Below are 26,754 nucleotides of genomic sequence, written 5' to 3'. Positions count from 1 at the left end.
ATTAAAGCAAGTGATGAAGGAAAATGCTAAAACCCTAGCCACTCCTCAAAATGAAGGAAAATTCAAACTAGTTAAAATCAATGAACCCAAAATGGCCTCAAGAAAAGTTCAAACTTTCTGATAAATCATGAAAGTATATAAGCAATGAAGAAAACCTTTTTCTTGACACTTTAAGCACTTTAAATAAATGCAAAAAAGCTACTGGTTTCAAGTTTCAAATTTGAAATCAGAATCTTTACACTTTCAAAAATATTGAAAACTTTGGGAATGGTTGGAAATATTCCAACAATTATTCTGGTGTGTTTAAAATATATTTTTTACAAACTATTTGGGAGCTGAAATGCTAGCAAGTTATTGAAATAGCTAAAACAGAAACAGAACAGAAAAAAAAATGGAAAACCTTACATGTCGCCCGTGCAGGCCCAGCCCACCAGGGGCACGGCTGTCTTCTTCCTCCTTCCAGGAGGAGAAGCAGCTGCGTGCCGACGCGCCGGCGAGCGCGGCCACGTTCCCTGGCCACCTCCTGCTTGCCCGAGCCACGCAGACGGCGGGGATGAATACCCCGTGCACGTCTCTCCCTTCTCCACCCATCTATGGCTCCCCTCCATCTCTCTCTCGCCCTCTCCCACCATGGGCGAGCCTTCTTGTCGCCGCCGATCGTCGTAGCCGTGGCCACGAGCCCCCTCCAGCCCAGCTGCTGTGCCCCAAAGCCCCGCCGTGCTCCTCCTCGTCCCCTGGAAGAACGAATCAAGCCCGGAGGCCCCCTGTCATCGCCTCACCGCCATCTTCTCCACCTCCGGCCGCCGGACCTCTTCCGTCGATTCGCTCCCTCCGGCGCACCCTCGAGCCCTACAACAACACCATCGGAACCGCCGTGAGCTCATCGTCATTTCCCCTCTCACCCCACGCTCTTCCGCGCACCGTAGCCCCGTTCCCCACCAAGGCCGAGAGCTCCGCGCCGCCGGTGATGTCGTCGCCGTCGTTGTGGTGTCTCTTCCACGCGCTCGAGCTAGGGATCGAACTCCTGGAGCCGCCAGGAATGTGATGAGCCCATCAGCTGTCCTCCCCGTGCCCTGGAGCCATCACCCGCGGAAGGCCGAGCTTCGGCCGCCGCTTCGGCTCGCCGCCGGCGCCTCTCCCGGCGACCCTAGCTTCTCTTGATGCCCCTGCCAGATCGGCTGCTTCGCCAGCGTCCCGTAGCTACAAACTGCGCTCAATTTGGTGCCGTGTAGCGCCGTTTAGGTCGTCTCCGGCGAGCCCTCCGCCGCGGGCTTGGTCGTCGGCGACCACCCTCCGGTGGGCGTCGACGTGACCGACCATTAGGGCGTAATTATCCTTCCCTCAGTCACTGCCATAGGGCCCCACGCCTGGTCAAACCCCAATTAGGGGCTGGTCAGCGCGGGTTTAGCCCCTGGGTCACTGACCAGTGGACCCCACTGGTCAGGTTTGACCTGGCCCAGGCGCAGTTGACCTGCTGACGTCAGTAGTGATGCAATATTAGTATTTCCGTTTATAAAATAAATCCAGGAAATTGCTAAAACTTGTAAAAATCATAGAAATTAAAATATAACTCGGATGAAAATAATTTATATATGAAAAAGTATCAGAAAAATCCAAGGAATCTGATTATGGCATTTTCATGCATGTTTGAAAAAGTTACAAAACCCAAACATGTAGATTAATGAATAAGTCAATTCTTATAATTACTTTATAAATGGAATTTGGAAAATATTCAAATTTCATTATGAATGACATGATCACACACTGTCCTAATTACAAATGAGTACCTTAACATGACATCTCGTGCATGTTAACATCAAGTTGATCTAAGCATCAGGTCGAATCAATTAAATCGGTATCCGAGAATACCTCGTTTGAATTGATATTTGAGTGTGATTCAAATCAACTCTAAACCTAATACATGTTGATTATATTAGTTTATCACCTTGCATTCTCATGACATGCTCATGCATCATCTTGCTTGCATATGATTGTTATTGATTGTTGCCATTCATTTCGGTAGGCTCCGCACCCCCGGATTCCACCGAATATCCGTCTAACGGATATTGTCCCTCCTCTGAGCAACAAGGCAAGCAACCATTTTTGATCATCCCGATAAATCCCATGTTCTTGCTCCTGCACTTATTTATTGCGTTAGGATCAAATGCTTCAACTGCTTTTGCCACGATTAGTTGAACCCACTTCCTTTGCATGACCTAACCTTGTCACAGTAAATAGCCGAACCTTGCAACCTAGCATACCTGGTAGTTGCTTGAGCTATGTTGTGCCTTATCCTGCTATGCATGCTATGCTTAGCGTTGTGTATGGTCTGTCATCTGGGAGATGAACAGAATTGTGAGAATGTGTTCGGTAGGCAAAGGTCGTGTGTTGAACCTGATTTGGTAAAGGTACCGGTGAAAGGCTGTGTAGGAGTGCATGGCGGGTTGTTTCATTGGAACCGTCCTTAGGAACTGAGTTCCGTGTATGTATTCCAAGAATAGATACTACCACATGCTGGGCCCTGAAATATGACCCCGCTCGGCCTATTAATCGCGTAGTACTCGGTCCACGAGTTGCAAGTAGTTTCTGGTGTTTATAGTCATGCTGGAGGCCGTGCATGGTGCTGACCTGAGAGGTGGGCTATGATGCGGTAGGCAGTGGCACGGTGTACCAAGTGGAACCCGGATGGTGGGCTTGGGAACCCTGCGCACATCGTTTGAGGCCGTGGCGGAAACCCCGGCCGGACTTCCGTACGGGTTACTCTCAGATAGGCGATAAACGTGGACTAGGTACTAGTGTGGTTAACGGTCGTGGCCGACTCCCTCGCTGGGCTTCCGCTAGAAGGTTGCCGAGGTGCATGACGTGCACATGGCGATAAGTGGCGAGAGTGTGTGTGACGAAGTACACTCCTGCAGGGTTATGATCTATTCGAATAGCCGCGTCCGCGAATATGGACTACTTGGAGACATATGTTGTTCATAGATAACTTCAATGGCTACTCATAAAATTGTCAAGATAAGCGTGAGTGTCGTGGACGGCATTTCCGTATGGAGATGGAATGATTCCACGATAGTGTATTGTTGTGGTGTTAGTGGACTCGTGTGCGAGAAATCAAGTTGTCAAAATTATTCAAATATGCAAGTTGTCTAGCCACGAGTGAAATGCTGGCTTTCCGCATGAAACCCCACAATACCCTTTTGATACCTTGCATAAATAGTTAGATATCCTAAAGTCTTGCTGAGTACCTTCGTACTCATGTTTTCTTAATAAATGTTGCAGAGGTTGCTAATGACCCTAATGGAGGGTTCTTCGTAGACATCGACGACGACGAGTAGCTGGTGTCCCAGCTACGATCTGGCCCTACGTTGGATCTGTAGTATAGTCAGGCCATGTGCCTTCTAGTTTCCCTGTCTGTACTCAGACAGTTTAAACTCTTCCGCTGGCTTGTAATTGAATGCTGCTATTGTGGGTCATGAGACATTTAATGTGTAATATTATGTGTGTGGCTCTTCTGAGCCTCCTAAATAAAGCTTGTATGTTTATGGTTATGTTGTGATGCCATCGATGTATCTACACATATCGGTATGCCATGCGTACGTATGTCATACTTGATATGTATGGGGTTCGATTACTTAGTCGTGAACTTTAGTAGCACTCCTTACAAGGAAATGCCCCTTTGTGATCCAATGAGCCTTGGTAGTTCGCTACTGCTCCGGACACATTGGTTGACCGGCATGTGTCCTTCTTAGCTGATGTGTCTGTCCCCTTTGGGGAAATGTCACGCGATGTAACGGAGTCCTTCTAGCTTGCTACGACTCGTCTACATTCGCTGATGACCGACACCTGCTTTGTTGGGTCATGTATGCCTGTCCTTGTGCGGTACCGCCACTTTGGTTTATGACTAGACATGTCGATCCGGGTTCTTTGACATTGGAATGCTAGCGACACTATTGCATACGTGAGTCAAAAGACGCAAACGGTCCCGGCTAAGGTAAGGCTGCAGCCGTGGAGTTAACCGTGCGTGAGACTGCAAAGGGATGCGATGTGTTACAGGCTGGATTCCCATGGCTTAGGATCGGGGTCCCGACATGGATTTTGTCAAGTTCTACTTCATTTGCAATCCTCGGATGAGCTGGTTGAGGATTTTGTCTGGGCTGAGGAAGTGGTGCTGTTGCAATTTCCTCAGGAGCATCTTCTTGGTCTTTGTCAGCGATGGGAATTATTTCTTCACCAATTTCCTCAATAGGGACAATGTCTTCAGTAGGCTTAAGCTTGATTGCTTCCTCAGGAGACAGCTTATCTGGATCAGAAGGCAATTGCTCTCTTTGCGAGCCATTAGTTTCATCGAACCGCACATCTACAGTCTCAACAACTTTGTTGTGATAGTTGTTGAAGACTCTGTAGGTGTGCGAGTCCTTTCCATAACCGAGCATAAAACCTTCATGTGCTTTCGGTGCAAATTTTGACCTATGGTGAGGATCTCTAATCCAGCATTTTGCACCGAAGACTTTGAAATTAACTTACATTGGGTTTCTTGTCAGTGAGGAGTTCATATGAGGTTTTCTTGAGGAATTTGTGAAGATATACCCTGTTGATGATATGACATGCAGTGTTAATTTCTTCAAGCCAGAAGCGACGAGGAGTCTGATATTCTTCAAGCATAGTTCTTGCCATTTCAACCAGAGTCCTGTTCTTCCTTTCGACGACACCATTCTGCTGAGGAGTATAAGGAGCAGACAATTCGTGAGTAATACCAAGTTCATCAAGATAATCATCAAGACCAGTGTTTTTGAACTCGGTTCCATTATCACTCCTGATATGTTTGATCTTGATGCCGAAGTTCGTTGAGGCCCTTGAAGAAAATCGTTTGAAGATTTCCTGCACTTCAGTTTTATACACTATAATATGCACCCAAGTGTATCTGGAATAATCATCAACTATGACAAAGCCATATAGAGATGCTGCATTGGTTAGTGTGGCATAGTGAGTAGGTCCAAATAAATCCATATGAAGCAGTTTGAATGGACGTGTAGTAGTCATGATGGTTTTAGAAGGATGCTTGGATCTGGTCATTTTCCCACATTCACAAGCACCGCAGAGATGGTCCTTGAGGAATTTGACTGATTCGATGCCGATGACATGCTTCTTCTTTGCAAGCGTGTGCAAATTCCTCATGCCTGCATGACCTAGTCTTCGGTGCCACAGCCATCCTTCTGAGGTTTTTGCTAGTAAGCAAGTGGCTGGTTGAGGACTTGTAGAGAAATAAACAATGTACAAATCCCCTCTTCTTACACCTTCGAAGACTTTGGATCTGTCAGATTCCATGATGACTACGCATCTATATCTACCAAAGATAACAATCATATCAAGATCACAAAGCATCGAGACTGACATGAGGTTAAAACCAAGGGATTCAACAAGCATCACTTTGTCCATATGCCTATCCTTGGAAATAGCTACTTTGCCAAGTCCCAATACCTTGCTTTTACCTTTGTCAGCATATGTGCTTTGCTTCAGAGGTGATGGAGTTAGTGGCATATTCATCAGTAGGCTTTTATCACCAGTCATGTGATGTGTGCAGCCACTATCGAGAACCCACTCAGTATTTTTGGGTTTGTCATCCTGCAGATGAATTAGTACATCTTACCATCTCATATGCTTCAGATTTGAAGACTATTTCATCAGTTCAATGATTTCATCATAACAGAAATGTAAGGACGTGTGAAATATTTATATTTCATCAATCATTAGCTTGCGTCCTATCAAGCGTTTCTCAGGTCACCAGCAAATTCTTCAGATGATGATTTTCATCAGGAGACCTGTCCTGCAGAAGTGATTAGTTTGATTTCTTCACCACCCACATCTGAAGGGGTGGCAAAGCATTCATCATCCTGCGAGCACCATATGAGAAAGGTAGCATTGAAGCTAATGCACTTCTTTTAGCAGTAGGGGGTTAAAGTACTCATATGAGTATGAAGAGAACTGGTTTGAGGATTTATGAACATAATGATTTGAGGAGTAGCGCTCATATTCATATTCCTTGTAGTTTCCCTGCATGTTAGACGCATAAGCAAGGGTACGAGCATAGTTTTGACCAATTGAGGATTTTGATCCTCTTGAAGACTTTGGTCCTCCTGAGGAATGTGATCTGGGGTTCAGATTCTTCAAAGATGGTGTCATGAGGACATTCACCTGATGATTTTCAAGACAACTTTTGGGAACCCAGATTTTCCTCAGAGGAGGGCCATTCCTGCAGTTAGTTCCAACATATCTAGCAAATACTTCACCAGATTGATTTTTGAACAGTTTATAGTTGGAGTCAAATGACTCATCCGAGGAATAGGATAATTCACATGAGAAGCCAGTTAGATTAGATGGATCAAAAGGAGGCCCAGTAGCAGCAACCCATGAGGTTTTGGGATACTGCTCAGGTTTCCAATAAGTTCCATCAGCATTTAATTTCCTCTCAAAGGCAATTCCTTCTTTCCTCGGGTTCCTGTTCAAGATCTGCTTTTTGAGCACATCACAGAGGGTTTGGTGTCCTTTGAGGCTTTTGTACATGCGTGTCACGTACAATTCCTTCAACCCTGCATTTTCATCAGTAACATTTGTGTTTTCCTCAAGTGAGGAAATAGACACAACAGGTGCAGTTGAAGAATTTGTAGCATTTGATGATTCTGGTGAGGAATTAGCAGTTTCTCGTTCAATGCATTTAAGACATGGAGGAATAAATTCAACTTGACTAGCGCTGATCTCTTGAGCTAGTAACGAATCATTTTCCATGCGAAGATCATCATGAGACATCCTCAGTTTCTCAAGATCAAGCTTCCTTTGAAGAAATTCGTAGGAAAGCTTCTCATGATCAGTGAGGAGAGTATCATAACGATCTTGAAGAATATCAAATCTAGACTGAAGATTTTTCATGTCATCAGCAAGGATTTGATTAAGATTCATTTCATCATTCAACAGATCATCACTTTTGTCTAGCAGTTTTTGAAGCTTTTCCACAATAGTTTGTTGTTTAGTGGCAATGATAGCAAGTTTACTGTAACTGGGTTTCTTATAATCATTATGTTCACAGTCACTTGAATCAGAGGAGGAGGCATCATTTGATACCTTTGAACCTTTTGCCATGAAGCAATAGGTTGGAGCGATGTCATCAGCATAGTCATCAGTATGGATGGTGCAATCATTTTCTTCAAGATTGAAGATTGATTTGCTGACGAAAGTGGTTGCTAGTGCAATACTAGCCTGTCCGGATTCTGAGTCTTCTCTAGAGCCTTCTTCTTCATCACATTCCTCTGATTCTGCTTCGGAATCCATTTCCTTGCCAATAAGTGCCCGAGCCTTTCTGAATCTAGTCTTCTTGTGTGAAGAGGACTTTGAAGATGAGGATTTTGAAGATTTCTTCTTCTTCTTCGAGTCATCAGAACTGTCATCCTTGTATTTATTCTTCTTTGATTCCTTTCCCCAGTGGGGACAATCAGCAATGTAATGACCTGATTTCTTGCACTTGTGACAGGTCCGTTTCTTGTAGTCCTCAGATGCAGATTCTGATTTCCTCATGTCTCTTCTTGATGATTTACCGAACTGAACTCGGCGTGTAAATCTCTGGAATTTCCTCACAAGCATTGCGAGCTCTTGTCCAAATTCTTCAGGGTCACAACTGCTGTCATCTGTTTCTTCTTCAGATGAGGAAATTGCTCTAGCCTTCAGAGCACGTGGTCTGGAATAGCTTGGTCCATATAGATCTCTCTTTTCTTCTTGCTGGAATTCATGAGTATTTAGCCTTTCAAGAATATCAGCTGGATCTAGCATCTTGTAGTCTGGTCTTTCTTGAATCATCAGAACTAGAGTGTCAAATGAAGGATCCAAGGATCTCAGCAGTTTCTTCACAACTTCGTGATCAGTGATGTCTCGAGCTCCTAGTGCTTGCAGTACATTTGATATATCAGTGAGGCGATCAAAGGTGTCTTGGCAGCATTCATTGTCATGTCTCTTGAAGCGATTGAAGAGATTGCGAAGAATATCAACACGAGAGTCACGCTGGGTTGATACTCCTTCATTTACCTTGCACAGTCTTTCCCAGATCAGTGTTGCAGAGCCCAAAGCACTTACTCTTCCAAACTGGCCCGGGCTCAGATAGCCACAGATGATGTTCTTCGCTTGAGAATCAAGTTTCTTGAATTTCTTCACATCAGCTACAGAGACACTAGCAGAAATGATGGGGACGCCATTTTCCACAATATACCAGAGATCATTGTCAATAGCTTGTAGATGCAGTTGCATTTTGTTCTTCCAGAAAGGAAAGTTCTTCCCTTCATAGGTGGGACATGGTGCAGTCACCTTGAACATGCCTGCAGTCGACATAACTAAAACTCCACGTGGTTAAACCAAAATCACACAGAACAAGGGAGTACCTTGCTCTGATACCAATTGAAAGTGCGTTATATCGACTAGAGGGGGTGAAGCGGAGATTTTTAGAATTTCATCACTGAGGAAATTCCTTTTGAGGAAATTCCTCACTGATGACTAACTTGCAGCGGAAACAGTGAAGGATCAGATGTGCAAACGTTCACACCAACAGTATTTCAAAGTGAAGAAAGTGAAAACAAATCGCACAGTAAGCAGGCACGCAGAATACAGATGATGATTAACTATTGTGAAGAATTTGGGTTGACGAAATTCAGAGAAAGTCTTCAGCAAATTCTTCAAACAGTCACAGTGAAAGTCATCAACACATAATATAGACAAAGTAAAGAGTTGAGGAATTAGAACCCGATTCTCAGAGACGACAGTCGTTGATGACCCAGTTCCAACTGCTGTGACAGTTGTACATCTGGTTTGGAGCGGCTTGGTATTGAAACCAAAGGACACCCAGTCCCGGGACACACAGTCCCTATCGTATTCTCCTTGAGCTAAGGACACACAGTCCTCGCCCAACACTCGTGGTAAGTCTTCGGGGCAGACTTCCAAACCCTCACAAACTCGGCCACCCGGTGATCCACAATTGACTGCTGGATTGCTCTAGACCATGACGCCTAACCGTCTGGAGGATGCACAGTCCTCAAAGGTAAAAGGCCTCAGTCCCACACAAGAACAACTTCTTCACTGATGCTCAATCACTAGGTTTGGTTTGTGGTTTCGGTGGGTGGTGTATTTCCTCACTGATGAATTACTCTTGAAGGCTCTGAGGAATTTGGGTTGCTCTTATGACAAGTGTCAGTTTCTAACGGAGCAGCCAACCAGCTAGTGGTTGTGGGGGGCGGCTATTTATAGCCTGGGAGCATCCCGACATGATTTGACACTAATGCCCTTAAATAATATGACCGTTGGAGTGGATAAGACCAGTGACTTGGCGTGGTTATCGAAACGGTCGGGACCCTCAACTGTGAGAGTCCTCATGTCGCTCATATTCCTCACTTGAGGCTTTTGGTAGGATTTGGCTTGGGTTGAGCATCATGAGGAAATTCATTCCATAGTGTTACTTTGACCCTCTTTAACAGTACGGTGTTCCTATTCATCAAATGGAAGAAAGTAAAACAGAAAACGAGAATCTTCACGCTTCAATTTCTTCAGAGTGATTTTCTTCTGGAACCACCGGTCTTCTCAATATCAATATCTTCATGAGGAATATCAATTTCATTTCTTTAGCTTCAGAACAATTTCTTCAACTGAAGACATATATTTTTAGGGGTCGATATTCTTCAAATATCTCAAACTCCTCAATGACTTATAGATCCTGTGTACACTTATAAACACATTAGATACTTAACCTATAAGTCTTCAAACCACCAAAATCACTAAGGGGCACTAGATGCACTTACATACGCACAAAACCAAGAGCAAGAGAAGTGAATCAGGTCTTAGCTTCATCCTTTAGCGAGAAAGGAAATAGCTTAGGGATATAGTAGTGGAGGATCTTTTCCTCATTAGTGAATACGGTGGCTATATCGTGTAGTTTGGTAAGATGAGCTACAACTGTTTCAGACTCATAACCGTGAAAAGGATCAGATTTGACAAGAGTGGTTAACTCAGGGTCAATAGAGAATTCATAATCCTTATCGGTCACAAAGATAGGCGAAGTAGCAAACTTCGGGTCGTATTTCATCCTAGCGTTCAGAGATTTTTCTTAACACTTGAGCAATAGTTTCTCAACATCATAGCTATCCTTACACGCAAGAAATTCCTCACCTATCTATCCCTCCATAACATAGCGCTTAGGCATAATAGGCAATTCAGGTCTAGGAGAGCTAGTTCTAGCAGGCAAAATAGCAGGTTCTACTTCAATAGTATCAGCACTTTCAGAAGTATCATCACATCTAGAGGCAACTCTAGAAATCTGTGCATCAAGGAATGCACCTAGTGGCAAAGGAGTATCAAGCATAGCATCATTAGGCAAAGCAGTAGTAGCATCATAAGGCATGGCAGTATCAGGCATAGCATCATCAGGCAAAGTAGTATCATAAGCATCATGGGCAGCAGAAGTAGCATCATCAAGCACAGGCGACATATCAAGATTTCTAGCAGGAGGTGATGTTGCAAACTTACTCAAAACTGAAGGTGAATCAAGTGCAGAGCTAGATGGAAATTCCTTACCTTTCCTCGTAGTTGAGGGCAAAATTTCAGTTCTTGCATCTTTCGGATTCCTCATAGTGACCAGCAGACGTCAATCCCAAGTGACTCAGAGAATATAGTTGTGCTTCCCCGGCAACAGCGCCAGAAAATTGCTGTTGACGTGCAACTATTCCTGACTTGATGCCTCCTCGGCAACAGAGCCAAAAAAATGTTGTTGACGTCTTGATAACCCACAAGCATAGGGGATCGCAACAATTTTCGAGGGTAGAGTATTCAACCCAAATTTATTGATTCGACTCAAGGGGAAGCGAAAGAATATTCTCAAGTATTAGCAGTTGAGTTGTCAATTGAACCACACCTGAAAGATTTAGTGTCTGCAGCAAAGTATCAGTAGCAAGGTAGTATGAAAGCAGCAGTAGCAATAGTAACCAGTGGTAGCAAAGTAACAGCAGTAGAAGCAGAGTAACAGTAGCAACAGTGACAGCAGTAGCAGCAAAGTAACGTAGCAAGGACTAGTAGTAATAGACTCATAGGCATTGGATCGGTGATGGATGATTATGCCGGATGTGATTCATCATGTAACAGCTATAACACGGAGAGATAAGTAACTAGCTCTCGTTCGTCAATCTAATGTAGGCATGTATTCCGTATGTAGTCATACGTGCTTAGGGAAAAGAACTTGCATGACATCTATTGTCCATCCCTCCCGTGGCAGCGGGGTCCTAATGGAAACAACGGGATATTAAGGTTCTCCTTTTAATAAAGAACCGGACCAATGCATTAACACTTGGTGAATACATGAACTCCTCATACTATGGTCATCTCCGGGAGTGGTTCCGGCTATTGTCACTCCGGGGTTGTCGGGTCATAACACGTAGTAGGTGACTACAACTTGCAAGATAGGATCTAAAACACACATATATTGGTGACAACATAATAGGTTCAGATCTGAAATCATGGCACTCGGGCCCTAGTGACAAGCATTAAACATGGAAAAGTAGTAGCAACATCAATCTCAGAACATAGTGGATACTAGGGATCAATCCCTGTCAAAACTAACTCGATTACATGATAGATCTCATCCAACTCATCACCGTCCAGCAAGCGTACGATGAGATTACTCACAAACGGTGAAGAGCATCATCGAATTGGCGATGGAGGAAGGTTGATGATGACGATGGCGACGATTTCCTCTCTCCGAAGCCCAAAACGGACTCCAGATCTGCCCGCCAAATGAAGAACAGGAGGTGGCGGCGCCTCCGTATCGTAAAACGCGATGAATCCTTCTCCCTGATTTTTTTTTTCGAGCGAAACGGAATATATAGAGCTGATATTGGAGGCGGTGGAGCCTCGTAAGCCCCACAAGCCCTCACAGCGCGGCGAGGGGGGTGGCCGCGGCCCCTGGGCTTGTGGCCCACTGGCTCACCTCCTCCGGTGGATCTTTGAGCACATATTTTTCATTAATTTCAGAAAAATTCTCCGTAAGTTTTCAGGTCATTCCGAGAACATTTATTTCTACACAAAAACAACACCGTGGCAATTCTGCTGAAAACAACGTTAGTTAGGGTTAGTTCCATTCAAACCATGCAAATTAGAGTCCAAAACAAGGGCAAAAGAGTTCAGAAAAGTAGATACGTTGGAGACGCATCAGTGCACAGTCGGGGAGAACACAATTTTGTCTTGAAATTTTAGTGAGAGATCACCTCATAATGCTACCGTCGTTCTAAGCAAAATAAGGTGCATAAAAGGATTAACATCACATGCAATTCATAAGTGACATGATATGGCCATCATGATGTGCTTCTTGATCTCCATCACCAAAGCACCGGCACGATCTTCTTGTCACTGGCGCCACACCATGATTTCCATCATCATGATCTCCATCAATGTGTCGCCATCGGGGTTGTCGTGCTACTTATGCTATTACTACTAAAGCTACGTCCTAGCAGTATAGTAAACGCATCTGCAAACACAAACGTTAGTTTAAAGACAACCCTATGGCTCCTGCCGGTTGCCGTACCATCGACGTGCAAGTCGATATTAACTATTACAACATGATCATCTCATACATCCAATATATCACATCACGTCATTGGCCATATCACATCACAACCATACCCTGCAAAAACAAGTTAGACGTCCTCTAATTTGTTGTTGCATGTTTTACGTGGCTGCTATGGGTATCTAGTATGATCGCATCTTACTTACCCAAAAACCACAACGGAGATGTGCAAATTTCTATTTAACCTCACCAAGGACCGCCTCAGTGAAAACCAATTCAACTAAAGTTGAAGAAACCGACACCCGCCAGTCATCTTTATGCAACGAGGTTGCATGTCAAGCGATGAAACCAGTCTTTCGTAAGCGTATGAATAATGTCGGTCCGGGCCGCTTCAATCCAACAATACCGTTGAATCGAGAAAAGACTAAGGATGGCAGCAAATCGAACATCACCGTCCACAAAACCCTTTGTGTTCTACTCGAGATAACATCTACGCATGAACCTAGCACATGATGCCACTGTTGGGGAACGTTGCATGGGAAACAAAAATATTCCTACGCACACGAAGACCTATCATGGTGATGTCCATCTACGAGAGGAGATTTGGATCTACGTACCCTTGTAGATCGCACAACAGGAAGCGTTAAGAAACGCGGTTGATGTAGTGGAACATCCTCACGTCCCTCGATCCACCCCGCGAACCGTCACACGAACCGTCCCCAATCCGTCCCACGACCCGCTCCGATCTAGTGCCGAACGGACAGCACCTCCGCGTTCAATACACGTACAGTTCGACGATGATCTCGGCCTTCTTGATCCAACAAGCAAGACGGAGAAGTATACGAGTTCTCCGGCAGCGTGACGGCGCTCCGGTGGTGGTGACGATCTAATCCTGCAGGGCTCCGCCCGAGGTCCACAGAAATACGATCTAAAGGAAGAACTATGGTGGCAAAAAGTTGTTACAAATCAGCCCTAAAGTACCACTATATATAGGAGGAGAGGAAGGGAGGCTTGTCTTGAGGGTCAAGGCCCCCTATGGTGCGCTGGCTAGGAGAGGGAGGAGTCCTACTCCAATTAGGATTGGAAAGTGGACTCCTTCCCTTCCTTCCCACCTTTCCCTTTTTTATTCTCTTTAGTTTTTTCCCTTGTGGCGCCAAGGCTCCTTTGGGCTGTCCTACCAGCCCACTAAGGGCTGGTGCTCCACCCCTAATGCCATGTGCCTTACCAGGGTGGGTTGCCCCTGTCCCGGTAAATATCCAGAACCCATTCGTCACTCCCGGTACGATGCCGGTAATGCCCGAAAACCTTCCGGTAACCAAATGAGACAAACCTATATATCAGTCTTCATTTCCGTACCTTTTCAGAAATCCTCGTGACATATGTGATCTCATTTGGGACTCCGAACAACATTCGGTAACCAACCATATAACTCAAATACGCTTAAAACATCATTGAAACTTAAGTGTGCAGACCCTGCGGGTTCGACAACTATGTAGACATGACCCGAGAGACTCCTCGGTCAATATTCAATAGCGGGACCTGGATGCCCATATTGGATCCTACATATTCTCCGAAGATCTTATCGGTTGAACCTCAGTGTCAAGGATTTATATAATCCTGTATGTCATTCCCTTTGTCCTTCGGTATGTTACTTTCCCGAGATTCGATCGTCGGTATCCACATACCTATTTTAATCTCGTTACCAGCAAGTCTCTTTACTCGTTCTGTAATACAACACTACTAGAAAAAGGGCTATTAGTGGCGCACCTACTTTATCTATTAATGGCACACTATAGGTGCGCCATTATTATCACGTCACTACTAATAAATAGTAATGGGGCACCCCTGGTGCGCCACTGTTAATATACATAACAGTGGTGCACCACCTGGTGCGCCATTACTATCCAAGACACTAATGGCGCACCACCTGCTGCGCCATTATTATCCCAGATACTAATGGCGCACCAACAACTTGGTGCGCCACTACTATGAATATTAGGATTTTTTTTCTTTTCTAATATTTGTACAGCTTAAAATATACATTATAGCATAGAATATAAACAGCACAACATATATATAAACATCAGATTTATCGAATACAATAGAAGATTAGTCTCCGAATACATTTCATCATATTAGTCTCCGAATTCAAAATACCGAACAAAGTTAGAACATTACAAGTCTCGAGACCGCGAGTAGCGAGTTTGTCTTCACACTAAAAGTCGATATCTAAACTACCATCACATAGAAGATGGTTGCGGTCACGATGAGCATCATCGCGATGAAACTAATCTTCATCCGGTTCCTCCTCCGCTCCCTCCTCTCTCCCGCTAGATAGCGCGCGTATCTAGCTTCCGCCTCCGCCCTAGTGGTGTACCCTTTGTAAATGTTACCGCTGAAACGGTGAACCTGTCTCCGACACTCCTACCAGTCGTCGTCGACTCCGGGAACCTCACCCTTGTACACGACATACGACGGCATCTCTATGCACTAGACAAACAAAAGCAATTCACAGATAATATATAAGCAATATATAAGTATGCAACAAAAGGATCGGAAGAGAAAATCAACACATTAATAGCACGATTCATGGTCCTACTAATAAATAGCATTGACTACACATATAAGTTGAACGACTGTCCAAACTAAAGAGACATACAAGTTCATTAAAGTTTAATTACAACATAGCATCAGTACTTTCGACTCGACTCAGGGACCGGAGCATGGATGAAGCCGCCGGCTTTCATGATGGTCACGAATGTGCGGTCGTTGTCGGCCTGCATTTGTAGCGTTGTGTCAACATCAGTGTTGGACGGTGGACAGTTTAGGTAGAACTGCCAAGATCTAGCAAGGACATCTTGATAGATGATTTCCGCCAACTCCGACTGGATGCAAAAGAATTCTTGCCTGATGTCCTCGTCCTGGATTGCCGACAAGCGTGCGGCCCAATCTTTGAGCTCATTTGGTAGCATACGGTGATGCTGGTCCCGTACGATCACCCGCATGTGATGGAGGGCGTAGCAGGCATCCTTCTAACCGCGAGGCGGCTGCTTGACGTAGGGGAACGTCATTACGTGGGTGAACACGTGCTTGCCATACCTAAGAATTCGCCTCCTGAAGGTGCCTCCAGATTTGGCGTAGCCGGGGAGGACATCACCAAGAACTTTCTTGATATTTGTGTAGTCTTTCTTCGACTGACGGTCTGAGTCGAAATACGTGGCCATGGAATATTTCGGGCTTAAGAGGATGAGTGTGCAATGTGTGTCACTGCACAAAACACGGAATGTTAGAAAAAAAATGATCAAAATCTAAGAAACCATATGTTACAGGGTGATGAGGGGATGACTTACTCAGAAAAGTAAGGCACGAGGAAGTTATCCTTATCTGTGTTCGCCAGAATGACGCCTTCGAGGTATGAACTCGCGACTTGCCGGTCCCCAGCGCCGTCCAAGAGCTTGGCACGCATGTAGAAGGGGTCGACTATCACGATGTCCGGGGTCTTGTCTCTAATGATCCGCATCTCCATACTGAGCGAAAATAGCCGAATGAAGGTGTAGTGCAACGGATAAAGGTTAAGGATAGCGAAGATGTCATCAAACCGCAGGACGATCATACGCCCGATGTTGCTATCGACAAAGCCCTTGCCCTCTGGCACCTTGGACACGAAAACTGGGTATGCCCCATCATTCTCGGAGAGACGCCGCTTCTTCATATAAAGAACAGCGTCATGCAGACTCCACATAGCACTGGTTGCAGCATTGAGCATATTAGTCGGTAGCATCGGCCTACCCGCCACATGCACCCTCCTCTCAATATCCTTAGATATTGGTGGCCCGTCCTGAGCATGGATCGTACTCGGTGCCGGCTGGCTCACACCCTTGTTAGTGTTTCTTTTCCGTCCCTTCTGCTTCTTCTACTGTAATGGGACCAAGTTCTGCTCAGAGACCACCTTCTTGAGTTTGTTGGGGCTGATAATATTTCGCACCTCAGCTATTCGAGTCTCGGTGAAGGCGGGAAATGGAGGCGTCTCCTAAGAACTGAACAGCCGACGCCTGTTGAAATAGGGTTTCTCCGTGGTACCAGCTAGATCGCCATCGTCTTTTGCAGGGTTGGGTTCTTGAGAAGGAGGCCCGAACAAGTCGTCATCGTCACCGTACCCATGTTCGTTGATGTACTTATCGATGTTGGAAATTGTATCGTCGTCGTCGTCCGGATCCTGTGCCATATGCATGTCCGGATCAGCTGACGGCGGTAGCGTTGCGGCGGTCTTGCCATGGCTTGGCGCCGGCACGACTGGCGGTGTTGTCTATGGGGTGGTGTCCCCCGCCCCCAAATGAATCTGGCTCTTCGGCCAAAGCATGGACCAGTTTAAGGAGGCGCTGAGGGTCATCACATCATCTTCATCGGCCCCAGCGGGTCGATACGGAGGTAACAAGTCGTTGCAGCCCTGCAGCACCCGAACCAGTTGAACCCTATACACGGTGGGTGCCATCGGATTACCGTGGAACACGCGGTTGCCCGGTTCAACGATTTTGGCCTTGGCGACATCGATCCACTCGCCTTCCACGAAGTGCAGGAGAGTGCATGCAATGTTGGCGGCGCCCTTCGAAAACATGTAAGGCGTCAGGGATGCCCAGTCAAAAAGGAAAGGAGATGAAGTCATCAGCCGAGGCTTATAGTTACCGTGATGGCGTCGAGCTCGGCTAATGTCAAGGCACCGCCAACGGCGGGCGTGCAAGTGACGGAGGGGCCGCTTCATGCCAAGGTGCCGGCCGCCATATTCTTCCCACACACGGGTGCATTAACCTCCAATACCGGCACCGATGCCGGAGGCACCTGCAATGCCGCCTCCGCCGGAGACACCGATGCCGGCACGTTGTGCGAGTTGCTCCCCGTGAAGCTGGGAATCGGGGGCGGCCCCTATTGGCCGCTCGCAATCCACCACCGCAGCCCCTCAACCAAGGAAGGCATAATGGCGGTGATCGTCGCTCCAAGTTGGTCTCGCACTTGCTCTTGGACTATCTCTGGAATCCGTGCCACTTGTTCCTTGAGTTCTTTAACCTCGCGCTCCTCGCTTTCCGAGATGGTATTTCTGTCCTTTCGCCCAGCCTTATAGTATTCCGACCATTTCGTGCACAAGCCTTCGTCGGCCACACGACCAGCTGATGACGGCTTACTGAGCTTATCCTTGTGTTTCATTACGTTCAACGCCCTATTTAAAGTGATGTCCCAAGGGGCAGACGGGGAGATCGGAGACCCCGTGCTACTGCTTTCAGTTTCCTGCGGAAGGAACGTGAACCATTTAAAAAATTGGCTTCATTAATTAGAATGCAACCATATGGAGCAAATTACGCGGGGGTGTATTCCTTACCAAAACACGCTCATGCTCCTTCACCTTCGGATCCGTGGTAAGCTCCTTTGTTACCGTGTCCACCTTGTACCGGGCCCTGACATAGTTCCTGGTCTGCTTTTCAGGGTATTTATCGAAGAGGGGCGGTAGGCCTTGCTCGAAACGCTCCGCGTCCTCCTTGTCCCATTTAGGTTCCGCCACTCTGTAACCGCCGGCACCGAGTTTGTGGACCCCTAAGTTCAAGTCCCGCATATCTTTCCCCCACTGACTTGATTCTACGGATGTGTTGCTCTCGCACTTGATCTTGAACTCCTGGTAGTCAGCTTCGCTGATCGAAGGATTTGTCTCCTTGATCTTCTCATAACTATCACCTCTTAGAATCCTTCTCTTCACCGAGGCTCTCCAAGTAGCCAGGGTCATGATCATCTTCGTGAGGGGCGCACTGTTCACTTTATTCCCTGTGAGGTGTGTGTTTGCGACGTCACCGGGGAACTTGTATCGTTCGTGCAGCTTCGTGAAGAGGAGGTTGCGCAAATTCGCTCGACCTTGATGCCTTAGGTTCTCGGTGTTGATCGAGACGGTGCTCCGGAGAATGCACCCAAGTTGTCCCGCGTACCCACCGACTAATTCTTTGGGCGCCGTTGGATGCCCACTGGAGGACACTTCAGTAAATTCCTCCCTGACGGTGCCGAGCACGTTCGGGCGCCAGTCCTTCCGTTGCTTCTTCGGTTGGCTGCCATCTGTGTGTTCGTTGCCATCATCAGTGGTGGCATCCCCGGCGGCACCATCAGTGGTGCCATCCCCGACGCCACTAGGGGTTGTATAGTCGTGATCGGTGTCTTCCGTGGCGTCCTCATTGCGTTGAGGTTCTTCCTCCAGCTCCTGGGACAGCTCCCAGAATGGCTTGCCCGAACCGCCGACCTCATCGTTGTTGGCCATGTTCGCTCTAAATAGGAAAAAAGGCTACTAGAGTTATCGCACGGGGTTGAATTATCACCAACTATAATTCCACCGTATCCAATTTTACTTTTCTTTTACTCCATAGGATCGCAAAACGTGACACACGAGAAGTTCCAACGTATCCATACCAAAAAGTAGTAATAGTCAGTGTTTCATTTTTAGGGCCCTTTTAGTCAAGAAAAGGAAAAAAATAATGTCATGTAATCTAACATTTGAATAGATCATTTTGGACCCATTTCACTCACATAAAAAATAAACATAAGAATTAAAAAGAAATAAGCTCTGTTTTCAAGAAAGGATAAGGATTTTGTTTCGGTTGAGAATCGGGCACCTTCTAGGTCAAGAAAATTGGGCATGACCTTTGCTAATTTTCTGGACCTAGGAGTGCCCAATTCTCAACCGAAACGGAAATTAATCTATGTTTCAGGAGAAAGGGGTAACAAATATGAGTCATTACAACCTTACTGCACAAATAGGATGCCAAAAAATAGTAAGATGGAAGATTTAAATACTTCAGAAATAAATTTAACATAACCACTACAATCAAAAGGGAATGAACATAGAAGTTCTCAGATAAACAAAAAATTGAGACTTTGGAAGCATAAACAGTTAGCTCACAATCAAAAATTGAGCATAGAAGTTCTCAGAAATAAATTTAAAATAACCACTACAATCAAAATTGAGACTTTGGAAGCATAACAGTGAAGGACTAGATCGGACATCAGACAACCAAGCCAGTCGTAGCCTCCCTCTAATTAAGCATATGTGAGTACTCACAATATACTCCTTAATTGTGATGCACCATTATTCTTCAGTACTGTATGATTTTATTTAGGAGCAGCTCAAAGATATTTGTATTTCAGTTAGATGTTATTAACCAAGTTGTCTTATCTGTCCAATGAAAATGAAATCTTGGGGACCTAATGGTTCAATAGTCAATCCCAGTTAAACACCGTAACCAGGACTGTGGTACTAAAAAGGTCACATGTGTTTTCTTAGGCACCAACATGCTGAAGGACATTTCCTATGGTACTAACAGAATCTAAAAACACTCTCAAGGACAGCTTCACTTCTACAAGAGGGGATCCATCTCAAATACTCACACGGAGAAGTGGTCAGAAGAATGCAAATACTTGCCAAAGATTACCGAGGACAATTGTGGGTAGTATATACCTAGGATAACTATCCTTTTAGGCAGTATGTTTATAACAACTAACGCCGGGCAAAGCTCAACAATTCTTTATCCACATAATACAGTCTATGGTAAAGTTGTTAAGAAACACCAAATTCATGTTAGCTAATGATGCGTTAGCAACTTGCATCATTGAGCAAGTTGGAACTGAAGCATGGGATTTCACAGTCCCAGTCCCAGCTTGGTACTAATATTAGAAGTCTAACCAAAAAGTATTTGGCATGTATGTATGTGAGGATTCAGTGCTCACAGCACTAGTATCCAAAAGAACCCAACTAGACAGTGACAATGACAATAATCCTCGCCTTACAATAATGATGGTGAGATCCCTCTTTCGGCACTCATCAGTCAGTGCGCCCTCACAGATACAAGCTCATAATTGCAGCGTTGGTCGCCCTAAATCAGTGCCTAAGGATCAACTAAAACTTGCACGACCGAGACACACAATCCCATCCGAAGTGCAATTCCAGTGAACACGAGGGATATACTGACTAAATGGCGCTACACAGTGGAGTAGATTCCAAGTTTAGAGTTTAGATGACAGGCAACGCAAGGAAGCGCACGGCACGGGAGAATAGGTAGATAGCAATGCCATTATCTTATATATATTTACTAGGGTCCAAAGTTAACATCCCCTAACACTGTTGAATTGAGTTACAAGGTGTACAGAGAAACAGTATCATGTATTTTTACCATCTCAGTTTACACTGCTGAACATCTTCTATTCATTAGGACATAGGACATTGATCTAGTTTCTTACCGGGTTATGGATGGAAAAGCACGGATCGATGTCGATTAGCAGATGCAGGTCGAGGAGATCGAGCAGTCGGCCGCGGGCGCGGGAGTCAGCAGCGGCAGGTCGGCACAACGACCAGGCGCAACGGGGCTCCGGAGGTAGCTGAGGGGTGACGGAGGGAGTGCGACGATGCGGACGGCGCAGCGGATGGCCGGGGAGCGCGCGTGGGTCGGCATGGAGTCGGGGATTGGCGGGAGACTGGTGGTGGAGTAGAGGCTTGGAGGCCGGCGGCGGTGGCTGACGAGGGGGCCGCGGCGGTGGCTGACGAGGAGGGCGGCGGCGGTGGCTGACGAGGGGAGATGGGGGGGAGGGAGGGGTGCGGTTGGAGTGGAGATGCGGGGGAGAGGCGAGTGAGGGGAGGGAAGAAGGGGATAGTACGCGGGAGGGTTAGCAACGGCGCACCATTTAGGAGTGCACCGTAAGTGGCATATCAGTGGCGCACCTTTTAGTGGTGCGCCATAAATGGGGAGGGGTAGCAATGGCGCACCTTCTAGTGGTGCGCCATAAGTAAGGTGATAGCTATGGCGCACCTTCTTGTGGTGCGCCATAAGTAAGGTGATAGCAATGGCGCACCTTCCCCTGATGCGCCATTACTAACACTTTTTTTTGATTTTTAGTTGCATGCATGTAATAGTTTCGCCGCCTATCTAGTATACTTTGTATTTACTTCATCTATTTTCTTACTAAGAACTATGAAAAGAGCCAATCACTCATTTCCACTTGTTTAGCCAAACGAGCTAATGTGTTTTAGAATTACATGACATGGTGCAAAGATTTAGAATTACATGACATGGTTGAAATCAAATGACGTGAAATAACAGTCATCAAAGATTGAGCTTGCCACTGACACACACACGTGGCCGACACGTCGTGATTCGATCTTAATTAGCTATCTTTTCACAATGATCTTCTTGCCCTTCTTTCTCACCGTTGAATAATTTCGCCCCAGAACCCCTTGAATTCTTCTCTTGAACGGACGTCCTTTAGGTAGGGTGGTCCTGCTTCTTCTTGTGTTATGTGCTACTTCATCGTCGTCGTCATCTTCCATCTTCGGGTCGCCGTACTTTTCTAAGTCTTGCTCATTGGCGACTCCATCCATTCCGATGATGTTCCTTTTGCCTCTCCTCACGACAACACGACTGGGCTTTGACGGGTCGGTAATGAAGAAGCATTGGTCCAATTGGCAAGCCAGTACCCATGGCTCATTTTTCGCGGTGACGTTTACGCCCGCGGTCTTCGATTTGGCTTCGTGTATAACCATGATGGTGAAATACCGGTCTTCTTTTAGGACGCTCTTGGCCCATCTCACACGGAACATCGGAACCTTCTCTCCAGCGTAGCTCAGCTCCCAGATCTCCTCGATCCTTCTGTAGTATCTGTCCTTGTCGTTACCGGTGTAGGATTCCATCGCTACCCCGAAGTTCTAATAATCGCTCTTCATGTCCTTTTCCTCGGTGTAGAATGTGTACACGTTGATATCGTACGCCTCATAGGTCATCAGGTTGTGCTCGGTGCCCTGTGACAAGGCAAATATGAGTTTTTCTTTCGTGGAAGAATCCTCGTGTAAAGGGTACGAGAGAAGCTTGTCCTTGAACCAACGCGTGAAATATGAGTTGTGCTCTTTGATTATATCTCTGTTCGTCCTCTGTTGGCCTCTGTCATTGTACGTCTTCTCAATAAAGGTTTTGTGCTCTACCACCCAAGGATCGACCACGTCTATGTGTTGTAGCGCGACTAGGTTTTCTCTTTCAAAGTCGGCGAGTCGACCCTTGAAGTCGACATGCATTTCGGGGTGACCCCATCCAGCGAGCCTGCCGAGGTGCGTGTTGAACGACATCATGCTGTGCAGGAACGTCGACCCGAGTTGGATGATATGCTCCACGATATGGACCAGCAGATGCACCATAACGTCAAAGAATGCGGGCGGGAAGTACATCTCAAGCTCGCATAGTATCACCACGATCTCTTCATGTAGCCTTCTGAGTTGCCTCACGTCAACCGACTTCCGAGAGATGACATCGAAAAAGTTGCATAGGCCAAATAGCGTTTCACGGACGTGCGCGTCCATGATCCCACGGATTACAACTGGAAGTATCTGCGTCATCAGCACGTGACAGTCGTGAGACTTCATCCCGCTGAACTTCTGCTTCGCTGACTCTAGGTATCTGCTTATCTTCCCCGCATAACCGTAAGGAAGTTTTACTCCTACGAGGCATGCGAAAAACTGATTGACCTCCTTCTAACTTAGAGTGAAGCACGCGGCAGGGCAGTCATATTCGATCTTCTTGGCCTTTTTGCCTTTGCGACGACCTTCCATGTCCTTCGCCTCATCATCATAATCATCATCATTAGGGCGTTTTGCGTGAAGCTCCTCCGTGATGCCCATTGATTGCAAGTCTTCCCTTGCTTTCGGTCCATCTTTGGTCCTCTCTGGCATGTTGAGCAGGGTACCAAGCAGACTATCGCACACGTTCTTCCTGATATGCATGACATCAAGGTTGTGAGGCACACGGAGGATCTTCCAGTACGGCAAGTCCTAGAAAATAGACCTGGTTTTCCATACCTTCAGAAGCGGCTCTGGCGCCTTTCGCTTCTTTCCCGGCGGTGGGCACTCTTTCCAATTTTTCCACAGCTCGTCTATTTCCTCGCCGCTCCTCGTACGTTGGGGCCGGTCTTCGGGGTTCGGTTTCACCATCGAACAAATCCTTGCATTTTCTCCATGCGTCATCATCGCGAAGCCAAATTCGATGTCCCATGAACACGGTTTTCGAAGACCCGGGATCTCTATCTAGCTGGCGATATGTTGTGTCATCCATGCACCTGAAGCATGCTCAAAATCCATGGCCCACCTGCCCCGTGACATATCCTTAACCGAGATAGTCGTGCACCGTCATGAGCAGTGCGGCTCTCATAGGGAAATATTGTTTCGCTGCAACATCCCACGTCATGGCTGGCGTTTTCCAGAGCGTGTCTAGCTCCTCTTTCAGCAGCCCCAGATACAGATTGATGTCGTTTCCTGGTTGTTTCGGCCCTTCAATTAGCATACTCATGTAAATGTACCTCCTCTTCATGCACATCCAGGGGGGAAGGTTTTACATCCACACAAACACAGGCCAGGTGCTATGTGTGCTTCTCTGGGTGCCAAACGGGCAGACTCCATCGGTGCTCGCGCCCAGCATGATGTTCCTTGGATCATCCCCAAATTCTGGGTGTTCGAAGTTCAATGCTTGCCACTCGCTCGCATCCTTAGGGTGACTCAGCATCTTGTCTTTTTTATTTATCTTCGGATCATTTCGGTCATCTTCTCGCTTCTTCTCCTCCCTATCCGCGTGCCAACACAGGAGCTCTGCTTGCTGAGGGTCCGCGAAATACCGCTGCAGACGAGGAGTGATCGAAAAGTACCACACCAATTTTCAAGGAGCTTTCTTCCTCTTCTTGTATCGAATGACGCCGCACACCGGACATATGGTAGACTCCGCGTGCTCGTCCCGATTTATGCAATCGTTCATGCACACATGGTATTTCACGTGCGGTTAATCCAGAGGACACACGATTTTCTTCACCTCCTCGAAACTATTCGGGCACTTGTTCCCCACGGGAAGACGTTCATGCCAGAATGACATGTTCTCATCGAAGCATGTGTCAGTCATTTTGTGTTTTACCTTCATCTCCAGAGCAATGAGCAGTACTTTCAAGCGGGTATCCTCGGGCCTGCATTCTTCATACAATGGAGTAACCGCATCTATCTCCAGTTGATCCAGCTTGGCTTACCCGTCTGCTTGAGAAGCAGCTCTTGAATATGAGGGTCCTGCACCCAGCCCATCGATGGTCCATCGTCGTTTGCTCTGGCATCTTCATCTTCATGATCTTGAACTTTGTCTTGATCTTCCTCATCATCATGTCTGGCATCTTCTACATGATGACCGTGTCCTGCATCTACTTCGTGATCATGTCCTGGAGATTCTTCGTCTTCTCGCCCGCCCTCGCCGCTATTGTCTTGCGGCCCTTCCTTTTTTCTTGCCCGGCCCCAATGGACGACTTCATAATCATCTTCATCACCTTGCCACCGATAGCCATCCATGAAACCACGCACGAGCAGGTGGTCCCGCACCTGTGTGGAATCCGGGTCCATAAGGCTCTTCATCTTGCATCTTCGACACGGTCATCTTATCTCCGTCTCGTTCTTTTGAAGCATCTCGGCCTTCGTGGAGCTCAAAAACCTATTCATGATGCCTTCGGTCATCGTGCGGACCATGGTCGCCTGCGGGGTAGAGAAAAACGATATGTTAGAACCAAAAAAAATTTGGCATGACTTTGCCTAAAAATAAGACCAAAAAGAATGCATAGTGCCAAATTCTCGCTGAAACGGAAATGAATCAACATTCCGGCAAAATATTGGCAACTATCGCATTTCAAATACCGATACATGCAAAGACAAACATATGCAACACCACAAACATACGTAGATCTAGGCCATAAAAAGCGTGTACACGTGTTGGAGGGAGAAAAAGGTAGATCTAGAACATCAAGAAAGCTTTCCCCTTACTTGCCTATCAAAAAAAAAGGAAATTTAACCACTTAATTTGGATGAATATATGGTGCAAATGACTGAGGAGGAGGAGGCAGCCGAGACTAGTGAGTGTGAAGTGGTGGAGAGAATGAAGCGGGGGGAAAGTGAGTGTGAAGTGGGTTGTCAAAAATATCTACTGCTCCCAGGTTATGAATGGCGCACCTAAAAAGTATGCGCCATTAGTAACCAGGGTTACTAATGGCGCACCTGGTAAGAATGCGCCATTAGTAGTTATAAAAAACTGAAAAAAAAATGTTAGTAGTGGCGCACCGTGGATGTGGTGCGCCATTACTAGTTAAAACTAGTAATGGCGCACTTTCCAAGGTGCGCCACTGATAAGTGTAGGAAAGGGTGTGGGCCAGGATAAAGATAGTAATGACGCACCAGACACAAGGTGCGCCATTAGTAATATGGACATTAATGGCGCACCACATACATGGTGCACCATTAATGTCCATATTAGCTATAGGCCTTTTTCTAGTAGTGCAAGATCACGTGACTTACACTTAGTCACTTTGCTTGCAAGGCTTGTGTCTGATGTTGTATTACCGAGTGGGCCCCGAGATACCTCTCCGTCACACGGAGTGACAAATTCCAGTCTTGGTCCATACTAACTCAACGGACACCTTCGGAGATACCTCGAGAACACCTTTATAGTCACCCAGTTACGTTATGACGTTTGATGCACACAAGGTATTCCTCCGGTGCCAGTGAGTTATATGATCTCATGGTCATAGGAACAAATACTTGACACGCAGAAAACTATAGCAATAAAACGACACGATCAATATGCTACGTTCATAGTTTGGGTCTTGTCCATCACATGATTCTCCTAATGATGTGATCCCGTTATTAAGTGACAACACTTGCCTATGGTCAGGAAACCGTGACCATCTTTGATCAACGAACTAGTCAACTAGAGGCTCACTAGGGATAGTGTGTTGTCTATGTATCCACACATGTATTTGAGTTTCCAATCAATACAATTCTAGGATGGATAATAAACGATTATTATGAACAAGGAAATATAATAATAACTAATGTATTATTGCCTCTAAGGCATATTTCCAACAGACAGGTACCCGGCGCTAGCCACAGAGAGTTCAACAGCAGAGCCGAAGCGGAAATAAGTTACTTCAGGTGGATGCTGCGGCAAGAGACGGAGTGAAACCGGTGCCTCAAGAAGTACTACATAGTCGCGCTCTTGCTCATGTTGATCGCTCTTCTCTTGTATGTCATGGTTTAGATAGGGATGATGAAACCTGTGGGTGTGCCATGACTTGTCTATATCGCAATTTCTAGATTT

This window comes from Hordeum vulgare, chromosome 1H (genome assembly GCF_904849725.1).
Source record: "Hordeum vulgare subsp. vulgare chromosome 1H, MorexV3_pseudomolecules_assembly, whole genome shotgun sequence".
NCBI lineage: Eukaryota > Viridiplantae > Streptophyta > Magnoliopsida > Poales > Poaceae > Hordeum > Hordeum vulgare.
This window is presented reverse-complemented; position numbering follows the sequence as displayed.